This window comes from Chaetodon trifascialis, chromosome 3 (genome assembly GCF_039877785.1).
Source record: "Chaetodon trifascialis isolate fChaTrf1 chromosome 3, fChaTrf1.hap1, whole genome shotgun sequence".
NCBI lineage: Eukaryota > Metazoa > Chordata > Actinopteri > Chaetodontiformes > Chaetodontidae > Chaetodon > Chaetodon trifascialis.
Window position 1 is genome coordinate 29,027,585 of NC_092058.1, and position 15,572 is coordinate 29,043,156.

The 15,572-nt window shown below is 42.2% G+C and overlaps 1 protein-coding gene across 2 annotated transcripts in view; it reads right to left on the reverse strand.

Annotated features, from left to right (window-relative positions):
• Positions 1-15,572, reverse strand: part of plxnb1b (plexin b1b) — a 111,903-nt gene that overhangs the window by 81,214 nt on the left and 15,117 nt on the right. For both annotated transcript variants that reach the window (XM_070958634.1, XM_070958631.1), the window contains exon 2: positions 6,562-6,632. The gene's annotated coding sequence lies outside the window, so the exon portion shown is untranslated. The remainder of the gene's footprint in view (positions 1-6,561; positions 6,633-15,572) is intronic.

A 15,572-nucleotide genomic window follows, 5' to 3' on the forward strand; every position in this document is an offset into this window, starting at 1 on the left:
TTCAAGAACACGCACAACACATACACCAAGTGATAATGGATGCACTACTGACAGGCTTAAACTCACTAAAGTGCCGATTACAAGTCATTACATCCCATGTGGTCACCTCTGGAGGGAAATACTGCTATTTGTTGTTGTTGCTTTCACCTCCTCAAGAGGCTACACAGACAGTCCATTTGTTAATCCTCCCGTGCTTTTCATTTGTACTATGATCTGTTTCATCAGATGGGTGACAGAGTGTAACATGTCCGTTTAGAACAAGGCCAACCATCATCGTCTGGGTCAGCAGCACCATTTTGCCATGTGGCAACAGAGCAGTTTGCAGTAGTTGCACCACACCCTGTCATGTCCACAGCTGAAAATGTAGACATTTCTACAGGAAGCCTGAAAAGCAGCATTCATTAATCCACAGACGAGTGAGAGGCCCACTGATGTACAACAACCAGCAACCCAGTGTTACAAAACTTATGTGACTTAAATGGTCTTTCCAGCTTATTCAGAAAGGTTCTAATTTTAATTTTCCAAGAATAAGTCAATTTCAGAGAACAGGGTCAACCTCTGCTGCACTTGTTGATCTTCCAAAACAAAGTGAGCAAAGCCCGACAACAGCAGGCCGTGGATAAAGTGACAACCTTAAAAATAAAGAATCACTTCCACCTGCTGATTCACCTCAGTCAAAGCAAAGGTAGGTCTTTCACACACAAACCAACATCTTCTTCCCAACAGGAAAAAGACTTTTTGGGAAAGGTGCTCTCAACTACCAGTGACTATTGCACTAGTGTGAGGTTATCGTCATCACTGTCGTCATTGGCAGGTCTCACCTTGCTTTGAGTCACACTCTTGATGCTGACAGTACACTGACAGTTGCTGGAAACATCATTTAACATCAGTCTGAGAAGACATTTCCACTTTGTTGTGTCTACTTCCTTTGGAGCAGCAGACACACCTCATGGAGCAGAAGCTGTCTCATCCTGCTCTGATTTCTACACAGCAGCTTCTTCAGAGTCTGTGTAGACAAAACGGTGCAAATCTTTTTCACCCAAACCATACACATGGCAAAGGAGTACCTGCACAAACCAGCAAGTAACCCAATATTCACACACATCACCAATTACTGTGCAAAGCACAATGAACAGGAAGTGACAAGCCTCAGCTCCAAGCCAGACGTACCGAGCTGTATTTCAGGGGCTATGGCTCAGCAGTCATGCAGAGTCCTCTGAAGAAGTCCGTGACTTCAGTTAATCTGTGGACTCAGCATGGGCCCATTTAAGCAGATTTATTTGGTATCACTCCAAATTCTTTATCAAACCGCCTAATGTTAGTTAAGATGTCTGATACGCTTATAAGCACACTAATCTGCAGCCCCCCTATCTCTCCCTCCCACCTAAGGTCTGTGCAGGGCAGGCCAGGCCACTGGTTCTGAAAGACCTGCAGCAGATATGCAGTCGCACTTGGTCACAGTGCAGACAGAAGAGCTCTTTGTTCCAGAGCCACAGCATGCCACAGGTGAACCAAATTTCTTTGTGGGAATGGCTGTTAACGCAGGTCTTTGTTGCAATCAAACCAGCATGTATGGGAATATCGTCAGGAGCTTTTCAAACAGACCTCAAATCATTTGGTGAACTGAGATGGTGACCGGCAAAACATACAAACTGTGTGCTGGTGGAGGGGCCTGGCATAGTGTACTGCTGAGTACAATGGATTACTGCAATGGGCCAATGGAAAGACTGTGGTGCAAAGCCCATGGCCTTGTGGTGTAAAGCCGAATTCATGTTAGTCCACTCAGTTACCAAAGATAATGCCACAGAAGATACATCCAGCACAAGTTTTGATTAGTACTGCAATGTGAGTAGGGCTGTCAACAAAAACAAAATTCAATGTATATATGTGTATGTGTGCGTGTGTGTAGGTGTGTGTGTAGGTGTTTGTGTGTGTGTGCACACGTGAATGTGCGTATATATGTATATATACACATCGATGATCACTCTCAGGACAGACAGCACCTCTTCCACTGATGTGTAACGTTAGACGTGTACATCTTCTGAATTAATTCAAATTCTGTGGGCTGGATGGGAAGTTTTGACAGGCCAGGTTCTAATTTCCTTGCAAATGACGATGCTTCAAATGCCCCAGTTTGTCAAAAGCTGGCATTGGATGCTTAAACAGACTGTTTTTTTACTTGATATTTTTATCAGATATTTCCTGATTTCAATCCTGCTTTTTCACGTTAAAAAGTATTTTATTTACGCACAGTTTTAGTACTGTTGTAAGTGTTAAGACCTTAAAACTGATGCATTTGAGAAGAAGTTGGCCTGTCGTTGTGTGACACGATGGCGCAGAAAAACATGTTAATGTTCAGTAAAATAAGTTAGGTATCAGTACTGAAATCCTTACATGAAACTTCTGAATGAGAACCAGCCCTGTGCCTCAGTCCAAAATAAATCATGCCTGGATGAAGCCAAACAGAAAAACCATTTGCAAGTCTCAACCTGCTTTGAGTATCCGTTTCTTAAATCAGCTCAGAAACGGTTGGTTTCAGTGTGGTTTCAGGGATTCTGAGTGCAGTTTATCTTCACCGCTTTCTTTCATACTATAATATTTCACTTTGTATGTAGAAGCAGCCAACCTGTTAATGATATGCTTTGTGTTCTATCAAACCAAGACATGTATTAAAAAAGGATATGCTTACATGGTCTGGTTGTTTTTGGTATGAGACTGTACTTGGTAAGGAAGCACACACACCATGAAACACACACACACACAAGCACATTGGCCAAATACACAGTTCACTCTCCTGCAGCATTTCCTGTCTACCCTGGTTGATCATTTCCCTGTAATCTAATGCTCGGCTGCTCATCTCCGGTTGGCCGTAGCTATGTGTGTGTGCACGTGTGTGTTGCGGTGGGTCATGATTTATTTTCTGAGAACAATAGTGAACCAGTAATTCACTCATGGCGACAGTAACATGCATGATTAAACTTCAAACGTGTGTGCACAAGAGTGTGCATATAGGTGAGCGTGGGGGCTTGCATATTTGAATGTTTTGCATGTCTGTGTCCTGTTGTCCTGTTGGAGTGAGTGTGTGTGTGTGTGTGTGTGTGTGTGTGTGTGTGTGTGTGTGTGTGTGTGTGTGTGTGTGTGTGTGTGTGTGTTGGGACTGGGCAGTACACTGGTGTCACATTCTGGCACATGGATTTTGCAATACCATCGTTACGTAATAAAAGTTTTAACATGTTACAAATGTGCTGTGGCTATGATAACATGCAGGTAGAGGGTTACGCACACACTCATAGAAGCGGCGTTACATCTACTATGTAATATTTTCCTCGCATTCTTACATTGCTTTACTGTTTATTTTGCTAGTTAGCCTGCTGAATTTAACGTTAGTACGTTTTGTGGCTAAAGTAGCTACACGCTGGAGCAATGCTGGAGTATTTAATTCTGTGAGACGGTCTGCTTTTTACACATTATTTTGTCATCTCACATAGCCACAGCTAACACAATCACCACACTTCATACTGCAACACAAGCTCAGCTGGTTTTGATGTAGAAGGAAAGCCTTCTCGGCTATGTGCCACATCAGCATGTGTGTCTGTTGCTGCTGTATCTAAATGTACTTGGTAGACATCCCCCATGGTACACTGACTATTGTATTTATATAAAATACTTTGGGTTTGCTGCCAAGATGCCGAAGAATGAATCACATTACATTCACTAATTAACCTACACTGTGGGGCAAATTACTTCTTCCATAACACATATAGGCCTGTACCTCATTTTCATTCTGATTTGGAGACAATGATTACTGTTTTTTCATCATCTTTTCTTTGTTATGTTATGTTCCCTCACATTGTTAATACAGTGAAAGAGGCAGAGACATGTTTTTAATGGAGTATCCCTTTTATTTGTGTGTGTGTGTGTGTGTGTGTGTGTGTGTGTGTGTGTGTGTGTGTGTGTGTGTGTGTGTGTGCGCGCGCACACGCGCACTGATCAGCAGATTAAAGACAGAGACATGTCCTTTTACAGAAATGCTGGTTATAAGACACGAGTGCCAGTTAAGGAGGTGCTAGTTGTAGCAGTCTGACTGTAAGAGAAATGGTGCAAAGTTTTATACATGACAAATTAGTACTTGGCCAGACTGCATCAGATTCTTGTCTGGAATTTCTAATCCCACTTTTTCTCTTAGTAGCTAAACCCTGAACCTCACTGTGTGGAGCTGATCATATGCAATATGTGAGGTAACGCACATCATGACTGACTTGCTCATATACCAACACATGTTAATGTTAACATGTGTTAAGGTTTTGAAAGTGTGTGTTGTCACAAATTTGCAATGGTGATGAAGGAACCACATTTAATGTGGATTCATTACATCTGGCTGACCCTATTTAATGAGATCTGTATCTACGCCAAAATGGACCCAAGTACCAAATCAGTGCATCTTTATTTCTGCTACACAATTAAAGCTGAGAAAATTGGTTGAGCCCAGTCAGAAATATACTGGAGTCAGCAAACATTTCACTGGTAGAATGGTATGAAAGAAATTTTAGGAAAACTGAGAACAAACAGCCACCGCGTCGTTCCAGTTCGATAACTGGAAGAAAGGACCATTGAAGGAGCAATGAGTGTTGGATTTATTCAGTCACATGTAGGAGAGTTCACATTTAAGGATGGGCTGACAGTATTCCAGATTTTTCTATTGTCAACATAGACAAAAAACAACAACCTGTCTGTCTGTCTCTCAATACTGCCTGACTTCCATAACCTGTGACAGTCAGCCCAAAGAGCATTCGTTCCTACTGAAGAAATAAATCTTTAGAAACAAGCAATGACTATGTTTTCCTTAAACAAAAAATTTTCCTAAAACTGCTCGGCACGTTACTCTAATGAGTAAATGCACAACAAAACATCCACATTTGGTGCTCCAGTGAGTATTTAGGGCAGTAGGATGGTATATATGGGACTGAGTGAAAATAAACTACAGCTCATGGTAAGGAAGGAACAAGTCACTCACTGCAATGTTGTGGCTCATTGACTCCCCTGTGCTCTGTGGCACTGATATATCAGGCTGTGGACACATGCAATACTTGTCAAACAAAGAACTGTTAATCATCTAGTCTACAGCCTTCTGTTGAAATTATTTCTGAGCAAGGCTAAGTCAATAATGAGCAATCTGCAAAATGTACCCTTCATTGGGAATCGCTTTTCATTCAGTCAGAAGGAAATTCCAGAGACAACTGTTTTAAACTATAATTCACAAACTTAAAGCAAAGACCAACATTGAGATGAAAATGGGGGAATAAGGGACACTATGCATGCTTATACAGGAATTCCCTGTATTGTCCTGCAACCCTCCATTATCTCAGAGGTCAAAGGTGAAGACAAACTGCATGTATGCAATGTTGAAGCACTTCAGTGGAGCTGATAGGGGTTTGGGTACAAAGGTTTGGGTAGCACTCTGTGGACACCTTCCCACCTCTGTGAACATGATTATGCAGCCAATGTTGTCACTGAATGTGCACATGGCACATTATCCCTGCTTTAAAGCTCCGAAAGCAAGTTGGCATCAGTCTCTATAGCACATCAGTAGGGTATATGCTTCCCAAAAAATGGCCTCAGCCTTGGTCCTTCAGCTGAAGGACAATTGGATGGCGTTCGAAACCACTGGGCCAATCTGCCACCCTGTGATGGCCAAAGCTGAATGATGGGGTTTGGGTAATGTACAGAAGCTGCTGACAGTGAGATCTGACCCTGGGCGTTCTGCTTATTTGAAACAGCTGGCTGGATGTACAGCCTACAAAGAGAGGTTATGAGAACACATAAACAGTTCACCCACCAACACCATCCGCCTGATTCAACCACAACAGCTTCCTGGCTTCCCCCTCTCTGGCTTATCCTGCAACCAGGTCCTCCACACTACCCCAGCCTGGGAATAAATAGTCCTGGCTCCAATTTCACAATGTAATCAAAACACTGGGCTTTGTGGGAGCGCAGAGAGGATAGGAGGCTGGCAGAGTGGTGGGACAGGGAGGAGGAGGGTTCGGACAGAGAGGAGAATCAAAGAAGGGTAGTCAGGCGTTAGTTTATGCAACCAAGGTCAGCTGGAAGAAAAACACAATCCTTGGCAAAGGCAAAAACAGTAAGAACACAAGGGAGGAGGGCTGACAGAGGGAAGGGAAATATGAAAACAAACAGATAAAAGTCGCAGCGGGGAGGCCTGCGTTTGCGTGGCCTGAACTTCTGGTTTGGCGTGGGGAGGAGTAATTGGGAGCAGCCGCTGACACTTTAAATAGCTGTAGAGTGTGGTGGGATGCGGTTTGAGGGGAAGTGGACTTGACACCGCAGGAGGAGGAAACTGAAATCCCATGAGCCATTGTGTAATTCAGATGAATTGAAGGAAATAGTTAAAAAAGCTTAAGTGATTGCCCACTCGATGCATCTGGCTATTTTGATGTACAACATCAGCAACGGCCCAAAAGGAAAATCACCTTATAATGACAGAACATTTATTTGGCTAGGAATAATAATTGCACATGCAGGAGGACAAAGCTAGTTTCCTACCTGTGGAAGTTCACTGTACTTTTCCTGCCACTTTCAATCCTTCCATGGCTCCCATGAGGATTTGTCAAAACCTGGAGCAGGACAAGCAGTTAGAAAATCCAGAGAGCATTTTTACAGCTTTCTTCCCTAAAAGTCAAAAGCATGACATAAAGTACAACACAAACGTTCTTTGAGGAACATTAATGTGGAAACAGATGATGATAGCATGAGTCAGTGGCTGGAGAAATCCCCTCTACAAAGTGAGCTTAAACCATTTGTAACGCCTGCCATGTCTTCTTAATTCATGCTATGCAGGTGAGGGCCCAAACAAAACAGCTATTGTTCAGTTCAACAACAAAGACCTTGAACATGGCGAGGCAAGAACAGCCACAAAAGTCACCTTTTAAAACGCAGACAAATGGCTGCCACAGAGAGGAGAGCCTGGCACAACATGAAATATGATCTCTCTATAGCACTTTGTAACACATATTTAAGGCTGTGAGGGATGATTACGTTCAGAAACACCAACAAAAACACTGAAAAATGTATGGTTTCTCATTGAGGTTTAAAATATAACAAGGAATGCCTATCCTCTAAAAATGAACTAGTGTGTATTAGAAAACCAATACTGGAGTCAGTCATATAGTTTAATGCCACACATTCAAACCACATTTTGTATGAAATTAGTCTTAAATTGATTTGGCTGTCAAAAAACAATCCTTCCCAATCTCTCAGATAGTTTGGTGACATGATTGTTCATGGCTTGCTCTTTTTCCTCCATTTCCGGTTTACACCAGTAATTGTGTAGTTTACCGACATCAGAGTGCCTGTAGGACAGTAGCCTGAATATTGAATTTGGATCAAGATTATTACAGACTGACTATTTCACTTTTGCCACTTTCAAATGGCAGCTCAAATAACAAACAAAAAGTGACTGCTGTAGTCTGGACTACTTTCAAACCACACAATGTTGACCACAATGACACTGAATTCTACTGAACTACTGTACTTTATATAACCAAGCTCTAACAACCAAGCTGCTTGGGCCTTATTCTGAAAAACAGATGAAATGAAATTAAACCAGGATCCTTCTCGGCTCTTGCAGCCCTAATAAAGTCTCACTCTACACTTGTCCTTCACCACAGATGTCCTGAAGCTGTAAAGTCAGCATCACTGCCTTACCACAGGCGATCCAAATGATAGTCATTGTCAAGGAATGCTGTCTTAACTTGGATGAAGTTTGGTCAAACCTGGAGATTTTCCAATCCACCCTCAATGTTGTAAAAAAAAAAAAAGAAAAAAAAAAAAGCAGTTTTCAGCTGTTAAGGTCTTTATCACTGCCAGCTGATTCCATAGCTCCTACCTCTGCCCTCAGGCCAGGGCGCGTTGGGTCTTGTTTTTTGGCAGTTCCCTCAGGTGAGAAGCTGGCTCAGATGCAACACACTGACTAACTCATACACTGTTGCCATATATCTTTGACCCAGACTGTGCGGGTGAGGCCTAAAGCTGAGCTGCGTGAAGACAAGTTTGAAGATGAAAGTGCAGAGAGCAGTTTGCGGCCTTTGCTCTAATGTTTGCTCCCCTCAGTGAGTTTCCTATTCAAGGATTAACACTGACTTGTATCACACAATGCTTCATCAGGTTGAGCAAACAGAGTGCAGATGAGTTATCACAGAGCCTAGAGCAGCTTTGACAATGTTAGTAGACACGTTGAGCTTTCAGAGACTAGAGGCAGTGAAGCCATGTCCTCCAGCCAATAGCTCTTTTGATGCCAGGCCAAATGAAGAAACCTTATGTAAGAGCACTCACACCACAGCCAGGCACACTCTCTCCTGTTAAGGGTCAACTTGAGTCCGGATGCATTTAAGCCTTAATGGCGCTCTTTGTAGTCATGAAAAGGGACTGTGCCAATTTCAGCCAGGCTTTCTATTGTTAGGAAATGTACAGTGACTCAACTGGTGACATGGTATGTTCGCTCACCCTTGCCAAAACCAGTGATCGCCGGCCAAAAAAGGCGGGCACATCCCCATCCACCCCCAACCCCACAAACTCTACATGGAGGAACATCACACTCATGAGTCCTCTAAAACAAGCCCACTGCGGCAAATACACAAAGACCTTTTGACTAGTGGTCAACTGATACAGGTTTTTCCAGTGGCCAACGCCAAGAGCAGGCTGCCTGGGGCTTCTATATAATGCCGATATGTTGCTGCTTCTTTGCATCTGAATATTGATTTAACATTTTTATTATTGTCTGCATTGTCTCTGCTTGCTTGAACTGATCTGCAGTGCACATATTTGTTAATGTTGACAGGTTATCAAAAAAACTGTAACTGTAATTGTAAAAAGAAAAAAAAGACCTTGTGAATGAAAAATAAAGTTTTAGTGCAATTACCCACAGACTGCAGCACCTCCTAGGTTCTGAGAGAAAAAACAAACAAACAAACAAACAAAACATAAAGAAGAAATAACAAAGTGCACACTGTAGCACCCAGCAGCATCTCTTTGTTTTTGGTCCCAATGAACATTTATTTAATGCTCATTTATCATTCGCATGAATGCAGAAAAACATTTGAAAATAAAAAATGTGTCAGCTGCCATTTTCTGTTCAATTGGCCTCGTAGTCAAAGGCATTGGACAATGCGGGTCATCCCAAAATGCCAGATATCGGCATGATTAATTAGTCGGACGATTAATCTACCACTACTTTTGACAGAGCCAAGAGGGAGCGGACTGAACTCAAATCAGGTCAGATTAACATGGGAAAGAAAAATATCACTGCTGCAGCACAGCAGAGGCAGGGGGCATATTTTCTGTAAACAGGAGACACGTCCCCCAAAGCAACTAAAACTGTCACAGAAAGGGTTCTCATGAGAAAACAGACTTCAAAAAGAGGCCATTTCCAGGCATTATAAAGTCCTAAAATTAGTCTGAGCCTTCACTGTTGACTTGGCAATGGTGGCGAATTTTGGTACACGTGAAAGCACCATAATGTTTTATTTTTTAACTGGCTTTTTCATTTTGTCTGTTCAGTGGAGCTGGGACACATACATATCCCGAACACATCAAAAAAGCCGGCTCTTCACAGGAGGAAATGACACAGCGTCACCAAAACCAACAGTGCCACCATTCCTGAGGTTGTTAAGCTGTCAGGCTTAAAACTACCATTGACAGTATGCCTTTGGCCACGGGCGCTCTGTAATTAAATGCCAGAAGTTTCAGCTTTTTCCCCTCTGTTCCTTGGAAAATATACACAGGGTCTAAATACAACTCCTGCCCTGCCCTCTCAGGCTTGTTGGCACAGGGTTGATGCCATCTTGCTTCATCCCTGAACCCACATCTGGTCATTCAACCTCAGAACGAACAAAGGTTATACCAACAAATTCCACCAGAAATAAGGGAGAAAAGGTAGGCTTGGTGTCAAACTGAAACTGAAATAGTGTTGTGGTTGAATTCCTGCGAGCCAGAGGTAAATCTGTCAATGAACCCAAACAGCAGAAATCTTCTTTGGGAGAGTAAGCACAAGGATTAATCTTTAAACTTTAGAGTGAATTAATGAGAGACTGAGCATCTATCTCTAAGCCTTAATGAGATGAGATAGAGGATGAGCGTTTTGCAGCGACAGCTCGGTCATTAAGTCTAATTGTGTTCTCACACTAAACTCGACTAGCAGTGTGCTGCCTCTACGGCCAATTCATTCATTTACTGTACCATGTTTTCTAATGGAATGCAAAAAAGGATAAGCTCATCATCGTAATCTGAAAACAACATATGGCATGTGTTCCAATGCCCCCAACCCGTATTAGCCATGATTGATTTTTTTAAGTCAGTGGGGGAAACACACACAGGGGTCATCAGCCTCAAGCTTTCACTACAGCGGTGAGTTTTTATAATATGTGACAAACATTCCTTACAGGAACAACGCTTCAAATGTGTTGATTATAATATAAATATAAACTTAAGCTGAATTTAATGGCTAAATCCTGTTGCAAGCCATTTTCTTCAATACACCTTCATTTCACACAGGGATTTCACAGTCTGACTCATTGTCAGTGAAAATATGTAATCCCTGAATGGACAGTCGTAGCTTATTACACTTTGATTTTATTTTTGCTGTTTTTATGATGTTGGTTATAATAATCCTTAACTCACCATAGTAATTGCTCAGATCTGGGAACATGGTGACATCGCTATAATGAAGCCCAACAAGGCAAAACAGATTACTCAGATTATCTTAACTACTTGACTTGGAGGCAAAACAAAAAATTAGCTCAGAGAAAATGTCAGCAATAATTCCTCACTGCAACCAACTGCAGTAAATTTAGATAAAAGTTGCACCAGTATGTTGATGTGCTAGCTATGATGGATGCTTTGTCTGATTATAATGTATCTTTACTTCTTTTGACAATGTAGCTGTGTTTCCAAAACTCAGCAAGTAACTTAATGAGAACAATGTTATTATTACTGATGGAAATGATGGGTGTCTCATCCATGCTAGAAGCCCTGCGAGGCGGTGCTTCAAGCTACATGGCAACTGACACCATAACAATGTCAACATGCTTTCATCATGACAACATTTGCTAATTAGAACGTCCAAAGTCCAGCTGAAGTTGACAGGACCATCATTAGTTTTGCAGATATTTGATCGTAAACCACAGTGTTGGACCATGCCACTGCCAACTAAGACCCAAGCTATGAGAAAACTGAACATTGCTTTAAAAGTTACCTGTCCTGAGCATCTTTATCTTATTTTTATTTATTTTATTTTATTTTTTTTTACTTTAAAATCCCGACGTTTTGTAACGTGGTAACACTCACGGCCCTTTCACACTGACACAGTGGCACGGGTTAATCCTGCATTGCCTGACCTGAATGGGTCACCGCACACCATCTGAACTGGCTTTGTGACATCCTTGCTGCCAGTGACCAATATTTGGTTTAAATGAGCAGGCTTTGTCATTACACATGGGAGTTTAATTTAATGTTATTGAGGTTAAACATTTAACAGTCACTTAAAGAAAGACAGGAAGATGGAAACATGTTTGGGTGGGCCATAGACAGAAAGTTTGTGAAAAGCTGAGCTAAACCTGCAATTGAATGTTTATGCAGAAGAATGAGAAGAAATTAACCTGTGACACCAATCTCATATAAAGAACTTAAATGAGGGCTGAACAAGCCTCTCTTGTATGAAGAGCGCATCAGTGGAAAGAGTCACATTCTTCCTGGCTGTCACCCCTGTTTCCATCCTCTCTGCCTCGTGGTTGCACTGCCCCCCTCTCCCCAGGCTCAGTCACCTGGTGTGTCCCTGCCACGCCTGTCAGGCACTTTCACACATCTCCCAAGCACACACAAAGTCAAAGACTACAACAGTGCTCTGAGTCAGTCTGATTTAGAGCAGGTTTGCGTGGCCCCCAGACACCAACAATCAGTTTGTCATACTTAAATCATCAACAGCATCCAGCCAAATATTCACCTGCAGCACCAAACGCTGTGTTGCAAAAATTCCTCTTGAAATTAGAAGAAGTAGGGCAAGGAATCAAGTGTGAACTTGTTCTTTTGCATTCAAAAGGCGCTGGATAACAAGTTGGATATGCAGCAACAGCAGAGGCCCAGGGGCAGTCAATGAGGATATCCCCCACTGACACTGTGCCAAACTCTGAAGCCCACAGCATCTTGTCCAGACCCCTTCCACAAAATCAGGACAAATCAGTTTGACAGAGCAGTGTCAGTGACTTTTACAAAACACCGCTCATTGCAAAGGCCAAAAAGGTTTTCCTGCTTGAAATGATATGATTATATTACATTACTGAAATTATAAAACTGTTCCTGTTCTGTAAATCCGCCCAGAGATGACTTGCATCTTAATCTGTCTGATTTTGTAACACACAGCCAGGCTGACGCCTAATTCACTACAGGGCATGGTTGTTTCATTTTCATTTCTTTCAAATTATGGGAAGAAAATCACATCATGTACATGCAGTATTTCCACTACATTCAATCAGTGGTGGCAGCCACCACAACACTGTCACCAACATTATGCTGTCACCCAACCATGAAAGCATTTTGGTTTAAAAGGATCTCAATAAAACTGGCACACAAACAGGTTCAGCGTAAGACAGGTGAGAGAGCAGTCCTGGGGGATGCCCCCCAGAAGCACATTTTGTCAATTTTAATGATGAAATGTGACATGGCCCACTTTGAAGAGAAGATTGAAAGATTTGATTAACTCAAAAATGAATTAGTAACCCACACACTACATCAGCAGGTTAAATAAATTAGGCATATAAAAACTGCACAAAAGACCACCCATCCCTAAAGCCAGTACAAGACCAAACATGACAACAACAAGCACGTTGGAAGTCTTCCATTGCATTTTGGGAGATGGCAATCAATGGATGAAGCTCTTTCCCCTAATTCTTCCCATTCTGAAAATAACACAAAGCAGAAGACTCTGCGGGTCACCACCAAACCAAACACTGCTAGTAAGAGTTTTTCCAAAACAGCAACCCATAACATCAGAGAGATTAAATTCAAAGCATCAAAACATATGAGACAGAAGAATTCCGCTCCTTAAAGCTCAGGATTTCTGCATCAGTTTCCATTAAAAGATTTGAAAAGCAAATATTCAGGAGATTAGAGTGAAGAAACATTAACGAGTACGACTTCTAAATGAGGCCATTGCTTTTTCATTGCTTTCCACTATGCAGGATATCAGGTCATGGGGTCGTTATAGTAATCAGTTGGCTGTCCACGGTCAATAAGCAGCAGACTGAACATGTGTAATCAATAAGGGGGGAGTTCCTGGGGGGGGACATTTCTGTTGAACATCCCAGTCTGAAGCACAGGTCACATTCGTGAAGATTTTTAGAGAGTTATATTGTCAGATAAACATTTGGAATGCTGATTGGTACGACTCCATGGCTGAACTGTCTGATTAATTCAACAGCTTACTTGGAAAAAAGGAAATTAGCATGATGAAGATGGAAAGCTTTCTATGTGGTTTCCCCCTGCCTCATATCATCACACATTGAGAGGTAATATGACATCTGAGATGATGTCTGTGGGGAGTGACTGCAGCTGTGCTTCAGTCCCAAAGATCTCCCACGTTCTCTCGGCATGACAGTGTGGTCGATAGTGATTTTGTTTTGGACTTGCAGCTTAACATATTTTGGGTCGCCCTCTGATGCAGGGGATGAGCTGCACTGAAACCATCTGCTCAGGTGCCTGGATGGCGCAGTGTGTGTGTGTGTGTGTGTTTTTCATCTGAGTGCCTTATTGCACGTGGACGTCCTGACACTGTGTCCAGGCTACTGAAGTCCACTCTGGCTGGATCCCACTGGAACATCTGTGCTGAAGACATACACCTGCTAATTATGTGAGCTCCTCAGAATGTTTGTGATCAAGGTATCAAATGGATATCTAAAAAAAAAAGTACACATATGATAACACTAAATGAGTTTCAGAGAAAAGGACCAGAGTTTGGGTACAAACTGGTTTTGGAAAGTCTTGTGCAACTATGTGCTCACAGCATAACATCACACCTGTTCAATACCCAAAAAACAAAAGTTTAGGATTTCTGCATATATCAGCCAAGAAGTTGTAGATTGATAGGTGTTTGAAGTAGGCAGTCCTAGGATTTGTATACAAGTTATAGATTCAGAGAAGCTATGGCGAGAGGGGAAGTTTAACAGCTTACATATGTTCCTACCTGTTCTGCTACGTTCAACTCCATAAACATTATGTCTCCCATGACACCCATTTGTGATAAGACAAGGTCTTAGTGTAAGGTCTTGGTGTAAGAACTCTAAGATTAAGGTACATTTCTAGGTGATTTCTCAACTGAAGAGATCAGAATTTCTTATTAAGGCTAATAAGTGTTCTCAAAACTATGTGGGAGTGCACAAACTGTTTGCTTGACTGGAAATGACATTCCAGCATGGCTCAGCCTACAGTACCTTCAACCTGAGCAGAGGTTTCATCTAATAACTCAAAGCACCTGTGGGGGAGTGCAGGGCCTTTGAGGATCTGCAAAAACACTACTTACAGTTTGCAAAGTGTCGAACAAGAAGTCATGTATGTCGTATTCAATTCAATTCAATATACCTTTATTAGTCCCACGAGGGGAAATTCCAATTTACAGCAGCACCAATAAAGTGGATAGAGTTTTGAACAAGTGCAATGCAAATTCAAAACAAGTATATATACAAGAGTGGGATAAAAGAATAACGTCATCCTAAGAAATTGTAAATAGTATTTACAGATTGTTATGCACTGATTATTGCACAGGTTATAGCACTGATTACTTTGAGCAGTTTCTGTTGTGCAGTCTGACGGCTGCAGGAAGGAATGAACTGCGATACCGCTCCTTCACACACTTTGGATGTAGCATCCTGTCACTGATGGAGCTCCTCAGTGCAGTGAGTGTGTGTTGGAGGGGGTGGGAGTCATTGTCTGTCATGGAGGACAGCTCCTCCACCTGTTCCAGAGGACATCCCTGGACAGAGCTGGCCTTCCTGATGAGTTTGTCCAGCCTCTTCCTGTCAGCTGCTGTGATGCTGCCCCCCCAGCAGACTACTCCATAGAACAAGGCAGAGGCCACAACAGAGTCATAGAAGGTCTTCAGGAGTGCCCCCTGCACCCCAAAAGACCTCAGCCTCCTGAGCAGATAGAGTCTGCTCGGTCCTTTTTTATAAAGTGCAGTGGTGTTATGAGTCCAGTCTAGTTTGCTGTTCAGATGAACACCCAGGTACTTATAAGATGTATCACTTACACATTAATGTTAAAGCATCATTCCACACCTTATTCCAATATGTCTGCTGTGTACGAAACCAAGATAACAACAGTAGGAAATGTGCAGATGACCATAAGATTAGCTCATTCTCAAAAAAGTGAATGTGCATGCACATGATACTTACTGTAACAATGAGCCTGAGCTACTCCAGTGGAAACAACGTGTAATGCGTTTCTGTAAAACACAGTAATAATGTCCGAATAGGAGGGGCAGTTTGTGCTATAAAACGTTTACAGATGCC